The following is a 16,811-nucleotide window of genomic DNA, read 5'->3' as shown; positions in this document are numbered from 1 at the left end:
ATTACTAGTGAAGAAAAAAGGCAGTGATATTTTCTAAGTTAATAAAAAATTAGGAAGACATTCAAAACACTACAATATCAACAATTTCTTTTTTGGTACATCATCAACCCAAATTAATACGTAAGAAACTCAGATCCTAGGGGCTTCCCTGGTGGTGCAGTGCTTAAGAATCCGCCTGCCAATGCAGGGGACACAGGTCTGGGAAGATCCTACATGCTGAGGAGCAACTAAGCCCGTGCACAACTACTGAGCCTGCATGCCTAGAGCCTGTGCTCTGCAACAAGAGAAGCCATTGCAATGAGAAGCCTGAGCACCGCAATGAAGAGTAACCCCTGCTCACCACAACTACAGAAAGCCAGGGCACAGCAACGAAGACTCATAAATAAATAAATATTAGAAAGAAAGAGAGAGAGAAATTCAGATCCTAAATACTTAAAACTACATTCCACTTAATGCTGGTCCAAGTATTTGTATAACCCACACTGGGGTTTAAGAGTCAGATATTTGAAATTTCTTTAAACTACTGATATAACTAAAAATATTAAGTTATGCTATTTTCTAAGAGGTGTAGGCATTTTAAGAAGATTCTCACAAAGAGAATCAAAGCATCAGTTACTTCACTGCTACCCATGATGGCTTTAAAAAAAAAAATTTGTGATGTCTCTGTGGAAACATGTTGGACCCATTAAGTTAAAAACTATTTAGGCAGAAAGAAAACATCATTCCCATGTTTCTGTACTTTTTTCCTCCTGCCACCCCCTCAGTGACATATTTAATACCTGTCAATATCACTCAGTGAGTGAAAGTGTGGTCATTGTAAAACACTTTCTTTTTATAACCAACTGACTATTGTGGGATCCAAACAGGTGAACACAGACACCTTATTTGCTTTTTAGGATGTCACTAGCCCTACATTTAAATTAAACCAGATGTAAAAAGGTTTATGTAATATCTGTATTTGAAAAAAATGAACCTTGTAAAGCCTTTCTAGAACAACCCTCCAATGAGTGAGCACATCGAGAGCCTAGAGCCTGCATTCAGTCTGGAAGCAATCACCCTACTCAATCTTTTTCTAAAACACAGTCCTGAACAGAAGCAGCTTATCTTTCAATTTCCTATAAGCCTGGGTAAAAGACCTTCCAGATGCCACAGGCTCTTCACATAAAGGCAACTCAGTCTCCTTTTCCCCTCTTCCTCAATCCCAAATACCACAAAAACAAGTAATTGGCTGACTATCCAGGGGCAGAATGCTCTTCTGGACTAGCAGATAAAACTTTGCAGCATGACAGAGGTAAGAAAAGACTTCCCTCTCTTCCATCTCACCAGAAAATGTTCAGTAGTGTTGAGGCTAAAAAAGGGAGTATTTGGAAAGCCCAGGAGGATAAGAAAGAGAAACTACTTTGCTAATGAAGACACACTTGCACCAAAAGCTAAATTTAAATAATGAACATCAATTATGTTGCTTAGGATAATCATATTAGAACACTGTCAATAAAGACAAGAAGCAGGCAGGAAACAGAACTAATTTTTCTTCTGTTCTTAACTATTAATTGCACTAATTTTTTACTATTTTCAGTATGCTAATAAAGAAACCCAATTAATTGAGTAAAATGTCAAACACAAAACTTTCAGGAAAAAAAGATTTTCTTCAAGTTTTAAGCCAAATCAATTATTAAATTCCTTATAATTAAGTTTTCATAACTATATCTTTGGTAGGTAGACTGTATTTACGCAAGGCAAAATGAGTGTGTTTACCTAAATACAGCATCCTGTACAAACATGTTTTATCATAAGAATACTTTTGGCCACTTTCTATAAACAATGTGTGAATCCCTTCCACAAACAACCCTGCTCTAAGGGACTCTTCGCCCGATTATTTTGTGTGAGGGAAGCACAAACCCCACCAGGCAGCTTGTCCCACACTGGACAGCTCTGTTTACAAGCTTATTCCTGACAGTGCTCTGAAATCTGCCCACAACTCTCAGTCCAGCTACAGACGTCTAATTACTTAGCCATCTAACAGCCTTTCAAGTTTTTAAGACAACTTCCTCCTTCCCTCTCAAGGCTTCCCCTTCTCCAAGTTAACCACGCTCAGTTCTTTTCACCATTCCTTCTGTTATCGCGGAAGCCAATCTCCAACTGGTCAATCTCTGGTGCCCTGAAAAAACTGTTACTCCAGATGTGACATAATCAGGTCAAGTGGGACAACACTTCTCTAATTCCGGATATTTTTAAAATTAATGCTCCTAAAAGGTATATTTGTGTTGGTGGCAGCCACTTTACACATATGACTACAATCAATTTTTTTGTTTTTGTTTTGCCTATGTGCTGCCTTTTTCAGTATTAGCTGGTTTAGCTGATAAGAAAAAGATATTCTATTCTGAATCCATGTCTGGTTAGAAGAGAAGTAACAACAATCTTTAAGTATCTTCTCAATTGAAGGGACACGAACATTCTGATTCCAAAAAGAAAAAGAACAAAGTACAGGCCTTAGGAAAGACAAGAGATTGCAATTCATATTCCAATCAAAATGAGTTATAAAAAAGCAGCACTTTGAATCACTGAAGAGAACCTGGGGTTTTGCCTAATCTAAACTCTTCTCATTTTACAGATTAGCAACTGAGGTGAAGCAACTGGCTTAAAGGTGATGAGTGCGTCAATGACAGAGCTGGGTCTCAAGGTGATCTCCAGATCTAGAATGCAGTGTTCTTCCCATTACCCATGCAGATGAAGCTCTGATCTCTGACATTAATTAAAAGTAAACAACAGCATGTTATATACACACCTCTGGAAGTGCCACAACTTTAATACCCAAGACTGAAATAACCATAAATAACTGAGCCACACCAGCTCAAGTGGAGACATGGAGATTAAGAATACACATACATGTATCTCAGGCCAGATGGTCCCATCACATCCAAAGAAGTGAAACATGAACTCAGCTCTGAGACCACTTGCCCTGAAGCACCTTTAACATCAGTGTGGATGCCAAGAGTCACTTGATGGTCACATCTGACAGATTTCTGTCCAAACTGTAATGGTAATATATTTTTTTTAATTTAAAATATTAAAAAAAATGTTGGCTGCACCTCATGGCATGTGGGATCTTAGTTTCCTGAGCAGGGATTTGAACCCATGCCCCTGCAGTGCCAGTGCAGAGTCTTAACCACTGGACGTCCCTGTAATATCTTGCAAAATGAAAACCACAATTTTGGAATCCTTAAATAAAACAGCTTTTCAAAAACCAGATGTATCCTGTGTCTCTCCTATTGATAATGGACCAGTTATCCATTATCAATACTCAAAGCATGCTCTTCTGAAAACTGCTTGGAAAAAGCAGAGGCTTTGGTGATCTTTTTCTTTTCCTAAAGGGCAGAGGTAAGTCAGAGACTAGTCTGCTCTCAACTACCTCTTAGTCTCCTTTCCCCTGCCAAATTCCATTCATTCTTGTTACAAAAGCAATTGAGAAATGAAAACATATGCCCACACAAAAACCTGTACACATATGTTCTCAGCGTTCTCAGCAGTATTCATAATATTCAAGAAGGAAAATCAACCCAAATCTCCATCAACTGATAAATGGTTAAGTAAAATGTGGTACATCAATAAAATGGGATATGCCTCAGCCATTAAAAAAGGAGTGAAATATTGATATATGCTCCAATATGATGAACCCTGAAAATATTATGCCTAGTGAAAAAAGTCACAAAAGGCCACTTATTGTATGATTCCATTTACATGAAATATGTAGAACAGGCAAATCTCAGACAGACGTTAGGGTTGCCTAGGGCTGGAGGAGATGGTGGGGGAATAGAAGGTGACTGCTAATGGGCACTGGTTTCTTTGTGGAGTGACGAAAACACTCAAATTAATTGTGACAGCTGCACAACTCTGAATATACTAGAAAACACGGAATTATACATTTTAAATGGGTGAACTGTATGGTATATGAAAGATATCTTAAGCTGTTAAAAAAAAAAAAGGCAACTAGGCCTAGTACAGGATCACAAAAGTGCAGACAGGACGAAGAACATCAACAATTCTACCCAGAGACAAGACGCAACGGCAGATTCCGGGGTGTGCGCACCCTTCCAGATTTTATGCACACACACTTTTCCTTCAACAAAAAAAGGAATCGATGTATCTCAGCATTTACTCACGCAGCAAGAAAGTCAATGTTGTTTGAAAATTTTATAAATTAATTTTTAAGAACTATGCTTTCCAATACAGCAGATACTAGCCACAACGGCTATTAGGCCCTTAAACTGTGGCTAGTCTGAACCGAACGCAGGTGCTTTGAACCTTTATTTTGCTACCGTCACGACTATCCACCTCCACAACTCTTTTCACCTTACAACGCTGAAACTCTATCTCCACCAAACAGTAACTCCCCATTTCTCCCCTCCCATCTGCACCTGGCAACCACCCTTCTGTTTTGCCTCTATGATTTTGACTACTCTAAGTACTTCACAAATGTGGAATCAGAGAATCTGTTCTTTTGTGACTATTTTACTTAGCATAATGCCTTCAGGGTTTATCCAGTTGTAGCATTGTGTCAAATTTTCCTTCCTTTTAAGGCTGAATAATATTCCATGGTATGCATACATCACATTTATCCATTGACCTGTTGACGGACACTTATTCCACCTTTCAGCTACTGTGAACTGAACAATACTTCTATGAACATGGGTGTACAAGTATCTCTTCGAGACACTGTTGCTGGGTCACATGGTAATTCTCTGGTTCTACCATTTATGCTCCCAACAGTGCAGTGTTCCAATTTCTTCACATCCTTACCAACACCTGTTTTTTTCTTTTTTTTTTGTTTTTGACAGTAACCATCTTAACGGGTGTGAGATATATTTTCATTGTAGTTTTAGTTTGCATTTCCCTAATAATTAGTGATGTTGAGCACCTATCTTTTCATGAACTTTTGGGCCATTTATAGATCTTTGCCCATTTGAGATATGCTTTTAAGCATAAAATATATTTGGGATTTCCAAGACTTAGTATGAAAAAAATGCAAAATATCTCATAAATACCCTTCCAAAAATAGACTATATGTTGTAATGACAATACTTTCGATATATTGGATTAAAAATTATTAAAATTAATTTCACTTTTTATTTTTTAAAAAAGTAGCTACTGGAAACATGGATAAACCTCAAAGATATTATGCTAAGCAAAATAAGCCAATCACAAAAAGACAAATATTACATGATTCCACGCATATGAGATACTAAGAGTAATGAAATTCATGGAGATAGAAAGTAGAAGAGTGGTTGCCAAGGGCTGGTGGGGAGGAGAGAATGGGGATTTACTGTTTAATGGGGATAGAGTTTCCATTTTGCAAGATGAAAAAAGTTCTGGAGATGGATAGTGGTAACTGCTGCACAACAACGTTAAGTGCATTTAATGTCACAGAACTGTATACTTAGAAGTGGTTGATTAATACAATAAATTTTGTTATGTATATTTTACCACAATTAAAAATAAAGTAAAAAAAAAAAAGTGGCTACTAGAAAAATGTAAAACAAGAGTAGTGAATATGCAACCAGATAAGACTGCTTGTAATTTTATCAGCAGGGCAGTCTGGGTTCAAAATCAGAGACATTTATCACTGATGGGACTCTTAGCCAAAACTATGAATATTAAGCATCTGTTAAGACTGTTTAAGATTCCTTTGAACAGGACAGATCCTCTACAGCAAGTCCAGGATGCAACAGGAGAACTTTGGCCTTTACAAATTTCCAAGCCATTCTGGACAATATTAAACGAGTGACTCTATGGTAATATATCAGTGGCCCCCAAACTGTTAAGTACTTAAAGAAAATCTTAGTAGACATTTCACTTCCCTGGCAAATCTGCTCCAAGAGGCCAGGAACAGAGGAATATATCACTTCTGTCAATGTCAAAGGCCCAAGTTCACTCAAAGGCCTTAACAGTTTAATCCAGCTAGGGTTACTTTAATGAGAAGTTCAATTATTTTTTCATTTTGCAAAACTGAAATGATTGTAGACCATGAAGCAGTAGTACAGAAATGATTTTCACAGAATTTCCATGTATTAAATTTTCAAATCACCTTAAGTTTCTTTCAAACAGTTGCAGGATAGAACTGTAAAAGAGGAGAGGTCCTACGAAAAATAAAACAGAAAGCCTTTTCAAAGGTAACAGAGAGATGAAAAATTTAATTTTAGCATTTTTAAGCAAGTTTTTTTCATGACAGTTGGCTCATTAATACCAAACCAAGAATCTAATGGGAAATAAACAGCCTGGCTCACCACATTATCAATCTCCAAAATTACAATCACACTGTGACTTAAGTTTTAATTTATTTTAAACGCTTGTCACAGGTGATCTCAGGAGATTTAGTAAAATATAGAAACACACCTGAAAGTATAATTCATACAACTGGTAAAGAGATATTTATGTCTTTAAATTAGAATTACTATGAATCACTTTTCAGCAGAGATTAATTTTCCTGATCTCAACTGATAAGCTAAATAGAACCCTTAAAATATATGGGAGGACAAAGATGCCATCTCACTATTCAAGGCAAAAAATGTCCATTAAAAGGACCCTGGCTGCTTTTCCCCCTACTGTATCTCTAACATGTTCATCAGTGGCTGGCACATAGCAGACACTCAGTAAGTGCAGAATGAATGAACAGTCCCTGCCTACAAAGGGCTTATAGAGATTACATCCCATAAATATATATAGGAAAAGAGGCAATGTGTCAGATGTGTCACAAACTAAATGCTCTGAGGCTTTGCAACAGAGACAGTTCATTCTCAGCAGGGGTGGTCAGGAGAGGGTAGGAGTAGCTGTTGACCTGAGGCCACTATGTTAGGTGGAGAATCTGCACTCAATGCAAAAAAAATAAAATAAAAATTGCTGGCACAGTTCCAGAAGTGGAAAAGCAAGGAGTTTTAGGAAGTAATGTCGAGTGTCAGAATGGCTGCTATGTCAAGCTTGTGAGCAGTAATGAATGACAAGGTGGGAAAAGTAGTGGGGATAGGATGGAGGCCTTGAGTATGAAGCTAGAGCCTGCTGCCATGTCTGGTAGGCACTGAGCAGATGCTGCAGGTACCGAAGTAGAGAAGGGATACAATTCTCTTTGAGAGAATTAAACTGGTTGTGTTTGGCAGGTCCCATTTAAAAAAGGTCTGGAGGAAGTAGATGAAGTAGAAGAGTGGATACCAGACCTACCTACTGTCAGAATCACCTGAGGGAGCTTACACCCATTCTAAACCTACCTACTCAATCTGAAAGGTCTGCAAAACAGCCAGAGCTTTAGGGATAACAAGATACTGAAGTGACAGCAAAAGGATGGGGGAAAAAAGTTCAAGTATAAAGCCTATAGCCAACATCAAAATTTGTGTTTTTCAGTAAAACTACACTGGTTTCATGGACAAAAATTTACCTTACCTATCAGCCACATGTAAAAATTTTTTCCCTCATAATTTTAAATTTCTGTAATAAGTAGAGTGACGTAGTACAGTAAAGCTTTCCCCTGCTAGAAAAGAAAGATGGTACAATGCAGTGATAAAGAATGCAGCTACAGAGCTGGACAGATCTGTGTTTAAATCCTTGCTCTGACACTTGCTGTGATTCTAAAAATGTTACTTAACCTCTGGAGGTCTGTTTCCTAAGGTATAACCACTATAACACCATTCCACTGTTCAAATGTCAGAAGGATTAGATAAGATGATGCCAATTAACACTTAAATCAGTTATTATCATTACCTTAAACCAGACCAGATACTGGAAGAATCACTGTGAAAATTATGAATTCATACCAGGATATAATCTTTTAAAAAGCACAGACTATCATTATTCCTGAGAATCAGATGTGGTTGCCATACATCTACTCCTGTACACATTATAATGTGCATTTATACTTACACATAATAGTGTTTTTATATAATACTTTACATTTGTGTGAGCCATTCATGTTAGAGTTAGTATATTACCTTTACAAGCTCTGTGGCTCTTACAGTGGTTATGCAACAGAACACTTGCAAGTACCCAAAATATACCTAGGTAACTTGGAAATATAAAGGTGTGATCTAGAGTTTGCTTATTAAATATATATATATTTATATAAAATTTGGGGTTACTCCTCTTTTAAGAAGGCTTTCAGACTGAAAAACTAGTGCCCACAACTAGAAACTGTTATTATGGTTGCTGCTTATCCCGTTACTTCTGTGTATTTAGATTTCAGGCAAGAACCCTGACTGTGACCACCAGAATTTCTAGAACACCAATGGAACCAATGGTCTTCAGGGTATACTTCTCAGAGTGTGCTGAAAGACTATAAGGGATACATACAGATGGAGGGGAAGATGACGTCTGAGTGACAACACGAAAGCTGACCCTTTACCAATTTTATATACTAGAGTTTACATAAAATTTTACTTGCAAGGGGAAAAGATGCCTCACTGCTTAAAAAAGAAAAAATGATTGAGAACGTCTCTAACATCCCAATCTAGCTTCAGGGAGAATATGAGATGGGAAGCATTATCCCAATTTACTCCATTTTAAATAGGCATCCCAGCAAGACATACTGTGGAGGGTGATGCCAAAACCACTCTGCCTACGTAAGAATAAAACGCCACAGGTTTGAGCTGCTTGGTGTCAATACAGGCAAACAGCCTGGCTTAAGAGAAGCGTGAAAAAGGGAAATCAATTAATTAACAAGCAAGCCTAAGAGGACATCGAGATATTCCATATGATCATTCCAGAAACATGCTACTGGTCTTCACATCTAAATGGCCTAAAATAAAAAGTAGGTTATTTTCAACCCCTTAATAAGTTTTCCATGCTGTATCGAAACTACTCAAAATAATCTTCCCATAGTAATGGGAAATATATTTTTCTCACTATTCTTGAATAACAAAATATGTAATTTATTTGAATCACCTTCTCACATTTTTCTAAGCTATCTCCTAGTCAAGGCTTAAGCAAAAGCATTATTCTTAGAGCAGATTTTGCCACTTGATGGCTCAATTCTCATACTTTCTGCAGAAGTTTTATTTATATTTTTCTGATCTCAAACCAGGATTCTAAGCACTCCCTGCATTAGGACACACCCAGTCTCAGTTCATCCCTTTCACAAGGGCAAGAATTCTAATTGTTGACTTAAATGTACAATACCAATTTTAACTTTTAATAAATTCCACATTTCCACTAGATAGAAGTTTCTTCAGATTTATCAGGTTTCAAGAGACCACTCCTACAGGTCCTCAAATGTTGCCAGCTCCCACCAGAAAAGGAAAGCCTTACAGATTTTCAAGAGAAGTACAGGTTTTCACAAGCTCTTAAATGGAGCATAGACAGTTCAGAAAAAGAAAAGGCAGAAGGGCAAAAGCCAGCAATTATCTGTCTAAGCAAAAATAACTGCTCAGAGGAGAGAAGGAACAAGACTGCCCTAAACCAAAACACTAGGAAAAGCAATGGAGCATAAACACACTTTCTTTTAAGATCCTTATACAGGTAACTTCAAACCTTACACAGCTGCTACTTCAACTACCACCAGCACAATTCCCACCAGTAAAGAAGCTAGTGTAGCTAGCTGCTTTAACTGCAGAGCCCGCCTGGGATCCCTGGCTGTTAGCTGACATCCAAGCACAAAACATCACTATGAAGTTATGAAGCACTCATTTGGGCCTTCATTAGCCAAAGAGCTCACAGGGGCGCTATAAAAGCCTGTGTTCCAAATAGACCTGGGAACCAGCCCAGACATATTCCATGGTTCACTTCATCACTGCATGTAGTACTGCCTTGATTTCCCTACTTGTGAAATCAGTCCTGAGAGGACTGAGAATGGTTTATAAAGTGCTTAGAAAACGACACCAATATTATTATTTTATAATACCACAAAGGCCGGCAAGGGGGTCTTTACACTTACAGATCATCCTTCTTCAAGACATCAACCAAGTCACATGAAAAGTGACATAAATACAAACAACCCAAAGCTAAGTGACTCAATTACAAATCTATACCCTTACTGGAGACAGAATTAGAATGTGGAGGGACTTATTTTTAATTCTAAGGGATGGTCAATGCAGGAGTCTCTTACATTATGTGCATGCTTTTGAACTATAATTCAATCTTAAACTGCGGCATATGTTCAGGGCAGTCTTCCCCTGGTAGTTCTATTCAAAGTTTTTTATGCTCTTCTCTTAATTTCCAAACCTTTATTTTTGGAACACTGCTAAAATCTTTGAGATATCAGGATTTCTCTCGCTGATGTCTTGGAACTAAGCTAGGAATCAATAAAACCAAAGAGGTTTCTGAGTGCATCTCAAAGTCCTAAAGGCAAAGGACAGGAACACATACATGGAGATGAGAGAATCAAGAACTGAATTAGTAAAAAGGATTTTGCATTTTACACTTATGAGAACAAAATATGCACCCCAAATCAAAACTCACTTTACATAGTTGGCTCACATTTTATCTGTGACTTCCTATATATATACACACACATATCCCCATAAAATCAAGTTGATACACATATCCCAATTTGAGAGGCCTGATAATATGTAGAGAGCCTTCTCTTCTCAGTGAAACAGAGTATGGATTCTCATTTAAGCTGACCCCTAAACTGGCATAACATCAAAGGTAGGTCATGACCAAAAAAAGGTATAAAGGGTACTAAGACAGTAAGAGACTGAGGGAGTGTAATCATCCTTCCTCCCACTTTCTAATGAACAGGATCAGGAAAAGAATAAAAAAAAATGCAGCCACATGGAACTGCGGCCACTCATGCTGAGCAAAACATGGGTGGCTGCTCTTATAAAGTGTTTCAATGATCAAGGTGGAAAGTGCCAACATGTAAACAAGAAACAGCCTCTACATTCAAAATATCAATTCAGTTAATTAGCGTGGGGCTTTGGTTCACACCAGTTTCAAATGCCAAGTTTCCAAACTAACAACACAAAATGTATAACTAACAGTGATGCACATCAGCAAAATATGGCATTTGCTCCAGACTTAATACCACAAGTTCTTACAAAACTAGGGAAGGAAAAACTTTGTAAGTTTACGTGATGCTAATAACAACACGTCAAGCTCTGTGAATCTAATTAAATTATTTTCATAGGCGAGCAACATTTTTCTTAATGTTTATGCCTCTTGGGCAAGTAAATGAAAGTTACACTCTTGTGGAAAATATTTTACCTTCTGGAAGACATAACAGACTTTATGACAATCTTTAAAAGTGAAAGTTCTTTGAAAGTCTAGGTTGAACAAGTAGCTTATTACATAACAGTATTGGACACCTTGATGTAAACTACAAATTAGCTTCTAATTTTATAACAATTTCAAAAACACTTTTGTACTTTCACATGATTAAAAAAAACAAAAAACCAAAACCCAACATTTAATTCTGATTTTTTTCCCTGCACTTAAATGCACTGTTTCCAAACATTATGTCCAATATTTGGACTTTTTATTTGTATTTAATATGTCATTTCAACACTAAAAAAATGAACTGTATTTTATGTATATATCCACCCATCCATTAATAAAATCAATCTGCCAAGGTCTACTACAAATTAGGCAATTTGTTACCTATGCATGGTTCTCAGAAAAAAAAAATGCTACTTCAATTCTTAAGTTTTTCTTTTATTTTTTCTCTACCCAAGTAGGGATCCCTACTTGCTCCTTTATAACAGAATAGCTCTATCTTCCTTATTAAGCTGTAATTTTAACAATAAAATGTGCAGTCACAGAATGTGCACATCATCTTAAATATATTAACCACCAGATTGTTAAATATTTAAAATTTTATAACACTAAAAGTTATTCTTAATATTTTCCAAAATTTACAAGTAGTTATACTTCAATATATAATGTACCTAAAACAATTATTCTTTTAGCAATCAAATATAAATAAGTATATGCATGTATGTTACTAATAAAAAAAGCCATTTTTACTTGATAAAAACCTACTGATTATTTGGGATAAAGTATATGTTCATGGAAAGGTTTGTTCTGATCAGAGAATGTTCAAGGTTTTTAGAAGCTTAGCAACTCTTGAGATTGGGTCATCAAAATAACAATAATCAAGAACTTACTTGACACTTAGTCTGTTCAACATGGTGACGTTTTATTTTTAATATAAATAGTATTAGAACTTTTCCTGCACTCTGGTTTAAGGAAAAAAAGAGAAATTTAAGCAAAACAAATTCACAATGGATATGTTTAAAAATCAAAGACTTTCAGAATAAGCAGGACCAAGGGTCTTTAGAGATTCAAAGCCCAATCTCCTCTATTTCCTATACAGAGACTATAAGAGCCAAAAAGCAAAGATTCAGTTAGTTCAAAGTACAGCAGCCTCTAATAAGGCAGTGTTAGGAAGTTTTCAACAAGGGCCAAGACAAAGAAGGGATTTCTACTTAAAGTTCAATTAAATAGGATACCCATTCCCCACCCTCTAGTTAATTGAGGCTTTTTAACGAACCCTCACAGCTTACCTAAATTCTAGTTTTCAAGCCCAATTATTTCACTTTTTGGGGGGGGGGGGGGGGGGGGGCCAAAATCAGGAAACCTTTGAAATTGCAGAATATATGCTTTTTAAGAGCCCACAGCAGTTTTCCTGTAGGGGGAAAATGGCTATTATCGCTAAGGACATCAGTTAACATAATATCTTATGTATAATTTGCTTAATCAAACAAAATCACTTTCACAAACTTCACTTCCAACATACCCTTAAAGAAACTGTATTCAAATACTCATTTAAAAAGTCATATAACTCTATATCAAACACAAATTCAGGTCAAAATTATATCTACGTAATAAATACTAAATAGTATTTAAAAATTACAAACATTACCATTTAGATTATATATCTGATTCTTCTAATTACTAAGCAAATCGTAAAAACTATTAGTCAAGTCTCTAATGGAATACCTGAACCAAACTGCCTCCTTTTCACTCACCAAAATGTTACTTGGTAGCAAATGTCCAATGCAAATTCTCCCTTAAGCACCAACTGGTTAACTATGTATCAAAGAATACACCCATTATTTTCCCATAAATTTATCTTGGTGTATCCTTATAAAATACTTGCAACAAAGTCTTAAAAGTACCCTTGAGTATCAACAACCACTGTCTCAATCTTTGGTAGCAAGTACATGTTCATGGAAAGGCCTGTTCTGATCAGAGAATCTTTAAAATTTCTAAAAGCTTAGCAACTCTTGAGACTGGGTCATCAAAATAACAGTAATTGAATACTTATACTTTATACACAAGAGTGCAGAATGCAAATGATTAAAACAATATTAGCAACTTTAAAGTTTTCTCTTAAGTCACAAGTTATTTCTCTGTTCAGAACCCAAATCTGCAACCAGCTCTAACCAACCAGCTCTAACCGGTTCCTTGAGGAATGTGGCTAGGCTGAAATTTTGGAAGTGTTGGCTTTGGTGGTGACCAAGGAGGAAAAAGTCTCTGGCTTCCCTGTTGCGGCAGTTCCCACCCTCCAAAATGAATATACCCACCGGTGTGAATTGACAATGTGGTCCAAAGAGCAAGGCAGGAACGGAGTCCAGATCCTCAAAATGGTAGTACAGGGCATAACCACTAGGCCACCTATCAGTTCAGTACAAAAAGTACAACCCTGCGCATCATGGTGCAAAAGCTGGGGCCTAGGTTTCGCATTGTGCATCTCACACCTATGGAAATAACAAGAGGAGTAAAATCTATAGAAATCAACACACCCTAAGAAGGTGGGTGCTCACAGAAGACTGGTGTCAACACTTTTGCAAAGGCAGTTGGCTACTGAGATAATGAATGGCAACCGCAAGTCCAAAGGTGGAAAGAAAGAAAATTTTACAATCAACTCTGTTGAGTTTGACAATGAACAACTCAACCATGGGCTTGATGTCTACCAACAAGGCTTTGCAAACCATGACACCCATCCACATGCTTATGAAAATTACTACCCCACTAGAATCTCACATCCCTCAAGGATTTTTAACTCTCAGAGAGTTGAAAAGGTTGGGGCCATGAAGAAGGAATGTAATCAGCAATAACTCCAAACCTGTTCCTCTCAGGTTTTAAACTTTTCCCTTCACCATCTGACCTTGGAAAGATATGGTGACACATTCAAAGCTTAAGGTGTAAGAATTCCAGAGAAGGGGAAATCTGTGTACCAAGGATGTGCCAAGATGATTCGTCAAGAAGAAATGTGGATTGTCTAAGGGTCAACAGTTTTGAAAAAGTAAAAAGAGAGAACTTCTAAAATGCAAGGTGGACTCTTTAAAAGAAATAAAATCACTGCTCTTGACTCACTTGATCCTTCACCATGTTGCTGTCAGCTCACCAACTAAGAGTGTGCGAGTGTGTCTTGCTGGGTCCATTTTCCCATGGTCTGTAGAAGGCGCTGTGAAGCACATCCTGTTCTAGCTCTGGGGCCCTTCCCCCCTCTGCAGCCTTACCCAGTGCAGGGAATGCGCCCCCTACTGACTTCAACATTCATAGCCTTTAGCCGACTTGGCTGCGGTGCATTTTGGGTGGGGGCTGGTATTTTCTTCATGGCCATAAACCAGAAGCAACAATGCAGATTTATAAAGAAACTGTATCAAGCTACCCAGGAGATTTTTGTTTGTTTTTATTTTGAAGGTTCAAGACACTAGCACAAGAAGCATCAGGGAAAGGGATTGAGTGTGTGGGGATGGACAGCATTAAAACAGCAAACACAGGAAACAGTTCGGTTCTTTTCCCCTCCTAAGCCTTTGTCTGAGAAATGGGGTTATGGCAAGAACTGTCCAGAGGAATTGAGGAATGCAAGAATATCAAGAAGACTTAGTGTGGGTATGTGTGTGGCTGTAAAGAATATTAGACCTTAGCGCCTGGTCTTGGGCAGAAGAGGAAGAGAAGCAATCGCGCCTTTTCCAGCAGACAGGCATCCAGGTTTGGGGGGAGGGGAAGGCAGGCAGGCAGCCCAAAGGAAAGAAGAGGTGAATAAAAGGGTGCTCAAAGAACTACTCCCCATTCATTGCACTAAAAAAAAAAAAAAAAAATCTTTCGCAGCTTTCTGGATTTCCATTTTTTACCATCTTACTGCAAAGTTGGGGCTCAGAATGCTCGCAAGAGGTCATGCTGACCAGGCAGCTGCGATTCAGAAAAGGGGGTGGTGGAGGAATCCGTGGTCAGGATAGGAGGGGAGCTGGCTTGTTGGGGAGGAAGGATTGCACAGGGGAGGCAAAGACTTTCACTCCGTGCCATGCATGCTCCCCGCCCCCCAATCTTCCCCCCCTTCCCAGCTAAAGGTGGGTAGACCTGGCAGAAGGTTCTTCCCAGGGATTGGGGGTGTGCGTGGGGGGCTTGTTTGGGGCGGGGGGCGGGAGGAAGGGATTAGTTGCAGGGATGGGAGAAGCTCGATCTTGCTGGGGGCGGGGTGGAGGGAGATGCCACTAGCGGCAAAAGCTCCGGCAGCCGGGGCGGCCGCTGGCCTCCGCGGGCTCACAGGGCGGGGAAGGGGGGTCGGGCTGCAGGAAGAGGCGCCCGGACCCCGGAGCGGAGCCGGGATAGCGGTCCGCGCCGAGGCGGGCGCTCCGTCAGCACCGGAGTACGCAAAGGAGCGTGTGCGGCCGGAGGGCTGGCGGCCTCGACAACAATGCGCCCGTGGGGTGGGCCGGCGGGAGCCGCGCGGGCCGAGGGTCGGGGGCAGGGCCGGCCGTGCGTCCGCGCGCGGCGGCCGCCGGGCTTACCTTGACTCGGCCTCGAGGCGCGCGCGGGGCCGGCGTGCTCGGGGGCCGGGCGGCGGCGGCGGCGGCGGCGGCGGGCGGATGGCGGCGGCACGGCGCTGGCGGCGGCGAGGGCGCGCCCGGGGCCTCGTCGCGCTCCGGCTCGGCGGCCTCGGCGGGCTCCGGCTCGCGCCGCGACCGCGGCTGCTGCCGGGGGGCGCGGCGGGCGCAGCAGAGCGGCGGGCGGCGGCGGCGGCGCGAGCGGCTCCCTCCAGTCCCCGCGCGGGCGGCGGCGGCAGCGTCGTCGAGCGGTGCAGACAAAGGAGGGGCGGAGGGAGGAGACGGAGGGTGTGGGAGAGGCGGCTTCACCGGCGCGGGCAGGCGGGCGGCGGCGGCCGCGCTCCTCTCGCTCCTCAGCAGCGGGGACCGAGAGAGGGAGCTGTGTCTGAGGAGACGCCAAAATCCCCCTTAGCGCTACCCGCGGGAGGGGGAGGGGGCACAAGATGGCGGCGGCCGGGGGGGGTGGGCGGGAGTTCAGTTCATGGATCCCGGCGGGCGGCGGAGGGGAGACCGGGCCGGCGGAGGCGGCGGCAGCAACGGGCGGGGGAGGGGGCTGATCCCGCGTCTCCCCTCGGCAGACAATACAAGCGCCTCACAGCGAGTCCCCGAAACTGCCCTAGCCAAAATGGCGGCCGAGAAAGAGCGGAAGTGACGCAAGTATCTCATTAGCATAAGAGGACTCATTGTCCAGCTAACTGGGGGGGGGGGCAGTGGGGGACAGTACCCCTTCCCCGCCATGTCCCCCACAGACGACTCTTACTCCCACTTGTGATTGCACCTAACTTTCTCTGAGCGAGGATGTCACCAGCACCCCCATCCCTGCCTGAGGGAAATTATATAATCCCCAATGAGGGGGAGCTCTCGCGAGAAGCAAGAGGATTTGCCATTGACCCACTAGGAGGCGCCGCGGATAATGGCCGCAGTGCGCTTCCATGGCCCGTGTGCACGGCGGGCGCCTTCCTCTGGCCACAGCGCCGGCGGCGGAGGCACAAGCAGCGGGCCGCAGCACACCCTGCACTCAGTCAGGTGGCCGTGCTGGGGATCCCTGCGCGGGCCCAG

At 40.9% G+C, this 16,811-nt stretch overlaps 1 protein-coding gene across 3 annotated transcripts in view; it reads right to left on the bottom strand.

Annotated features, from left to right (window-relative positions):
* ADNP (activity dependent neuroprotector homeobox) overlaps window positions 1-16,461 on the bottom strand; it is a 30,917-nt gene extending 14,456 nt beyond the window's left edge. Inside the window, exons 1-3 of one of the 3 annotated variants that reach the window (XM_057701926.1) lie at window positions 15,717-15,811; window positions 13,503-13,676; window positions 12,081-12,152 (exon numbers count right to left, since the gene is read on the bottom strand). The gene's annotated coding sequence lies outside the window, so the exon portion shown is untranslated. Of the gene's footprint in view, window positions 1-12,080; window positions 12,153-13,502; window positions 13,677-15,716 lie in introns of all 3 variants that reach the window. The other 2 variants (XM_057701924.1, XM_057701925.1) reach the window with 2 other exon arrangements.
* Window positions 16,462-16,811: the final 350 nt, after the last annotated feature.

Source organism: Hippopotamus amphibius, chromosome 12, assembly GCF_030028045.1.
Source record: "Hippopotamus amphibius kiboko isolate mHipAmp2 chromosome 12, mHipAmp2.hap2, whole genome shotgun sequence".
In the NCBI taxonomy this organism is placed as follows: Eukaryota; Metazoa; Chordata; class Mammalia; order Artiodactyla; family Hippopotamidae; genus Hippopotamus; species Hippopotamus amphibius.
This window is presented reverse-complemented; position numbering and strand designations above follow the sequence as displayed.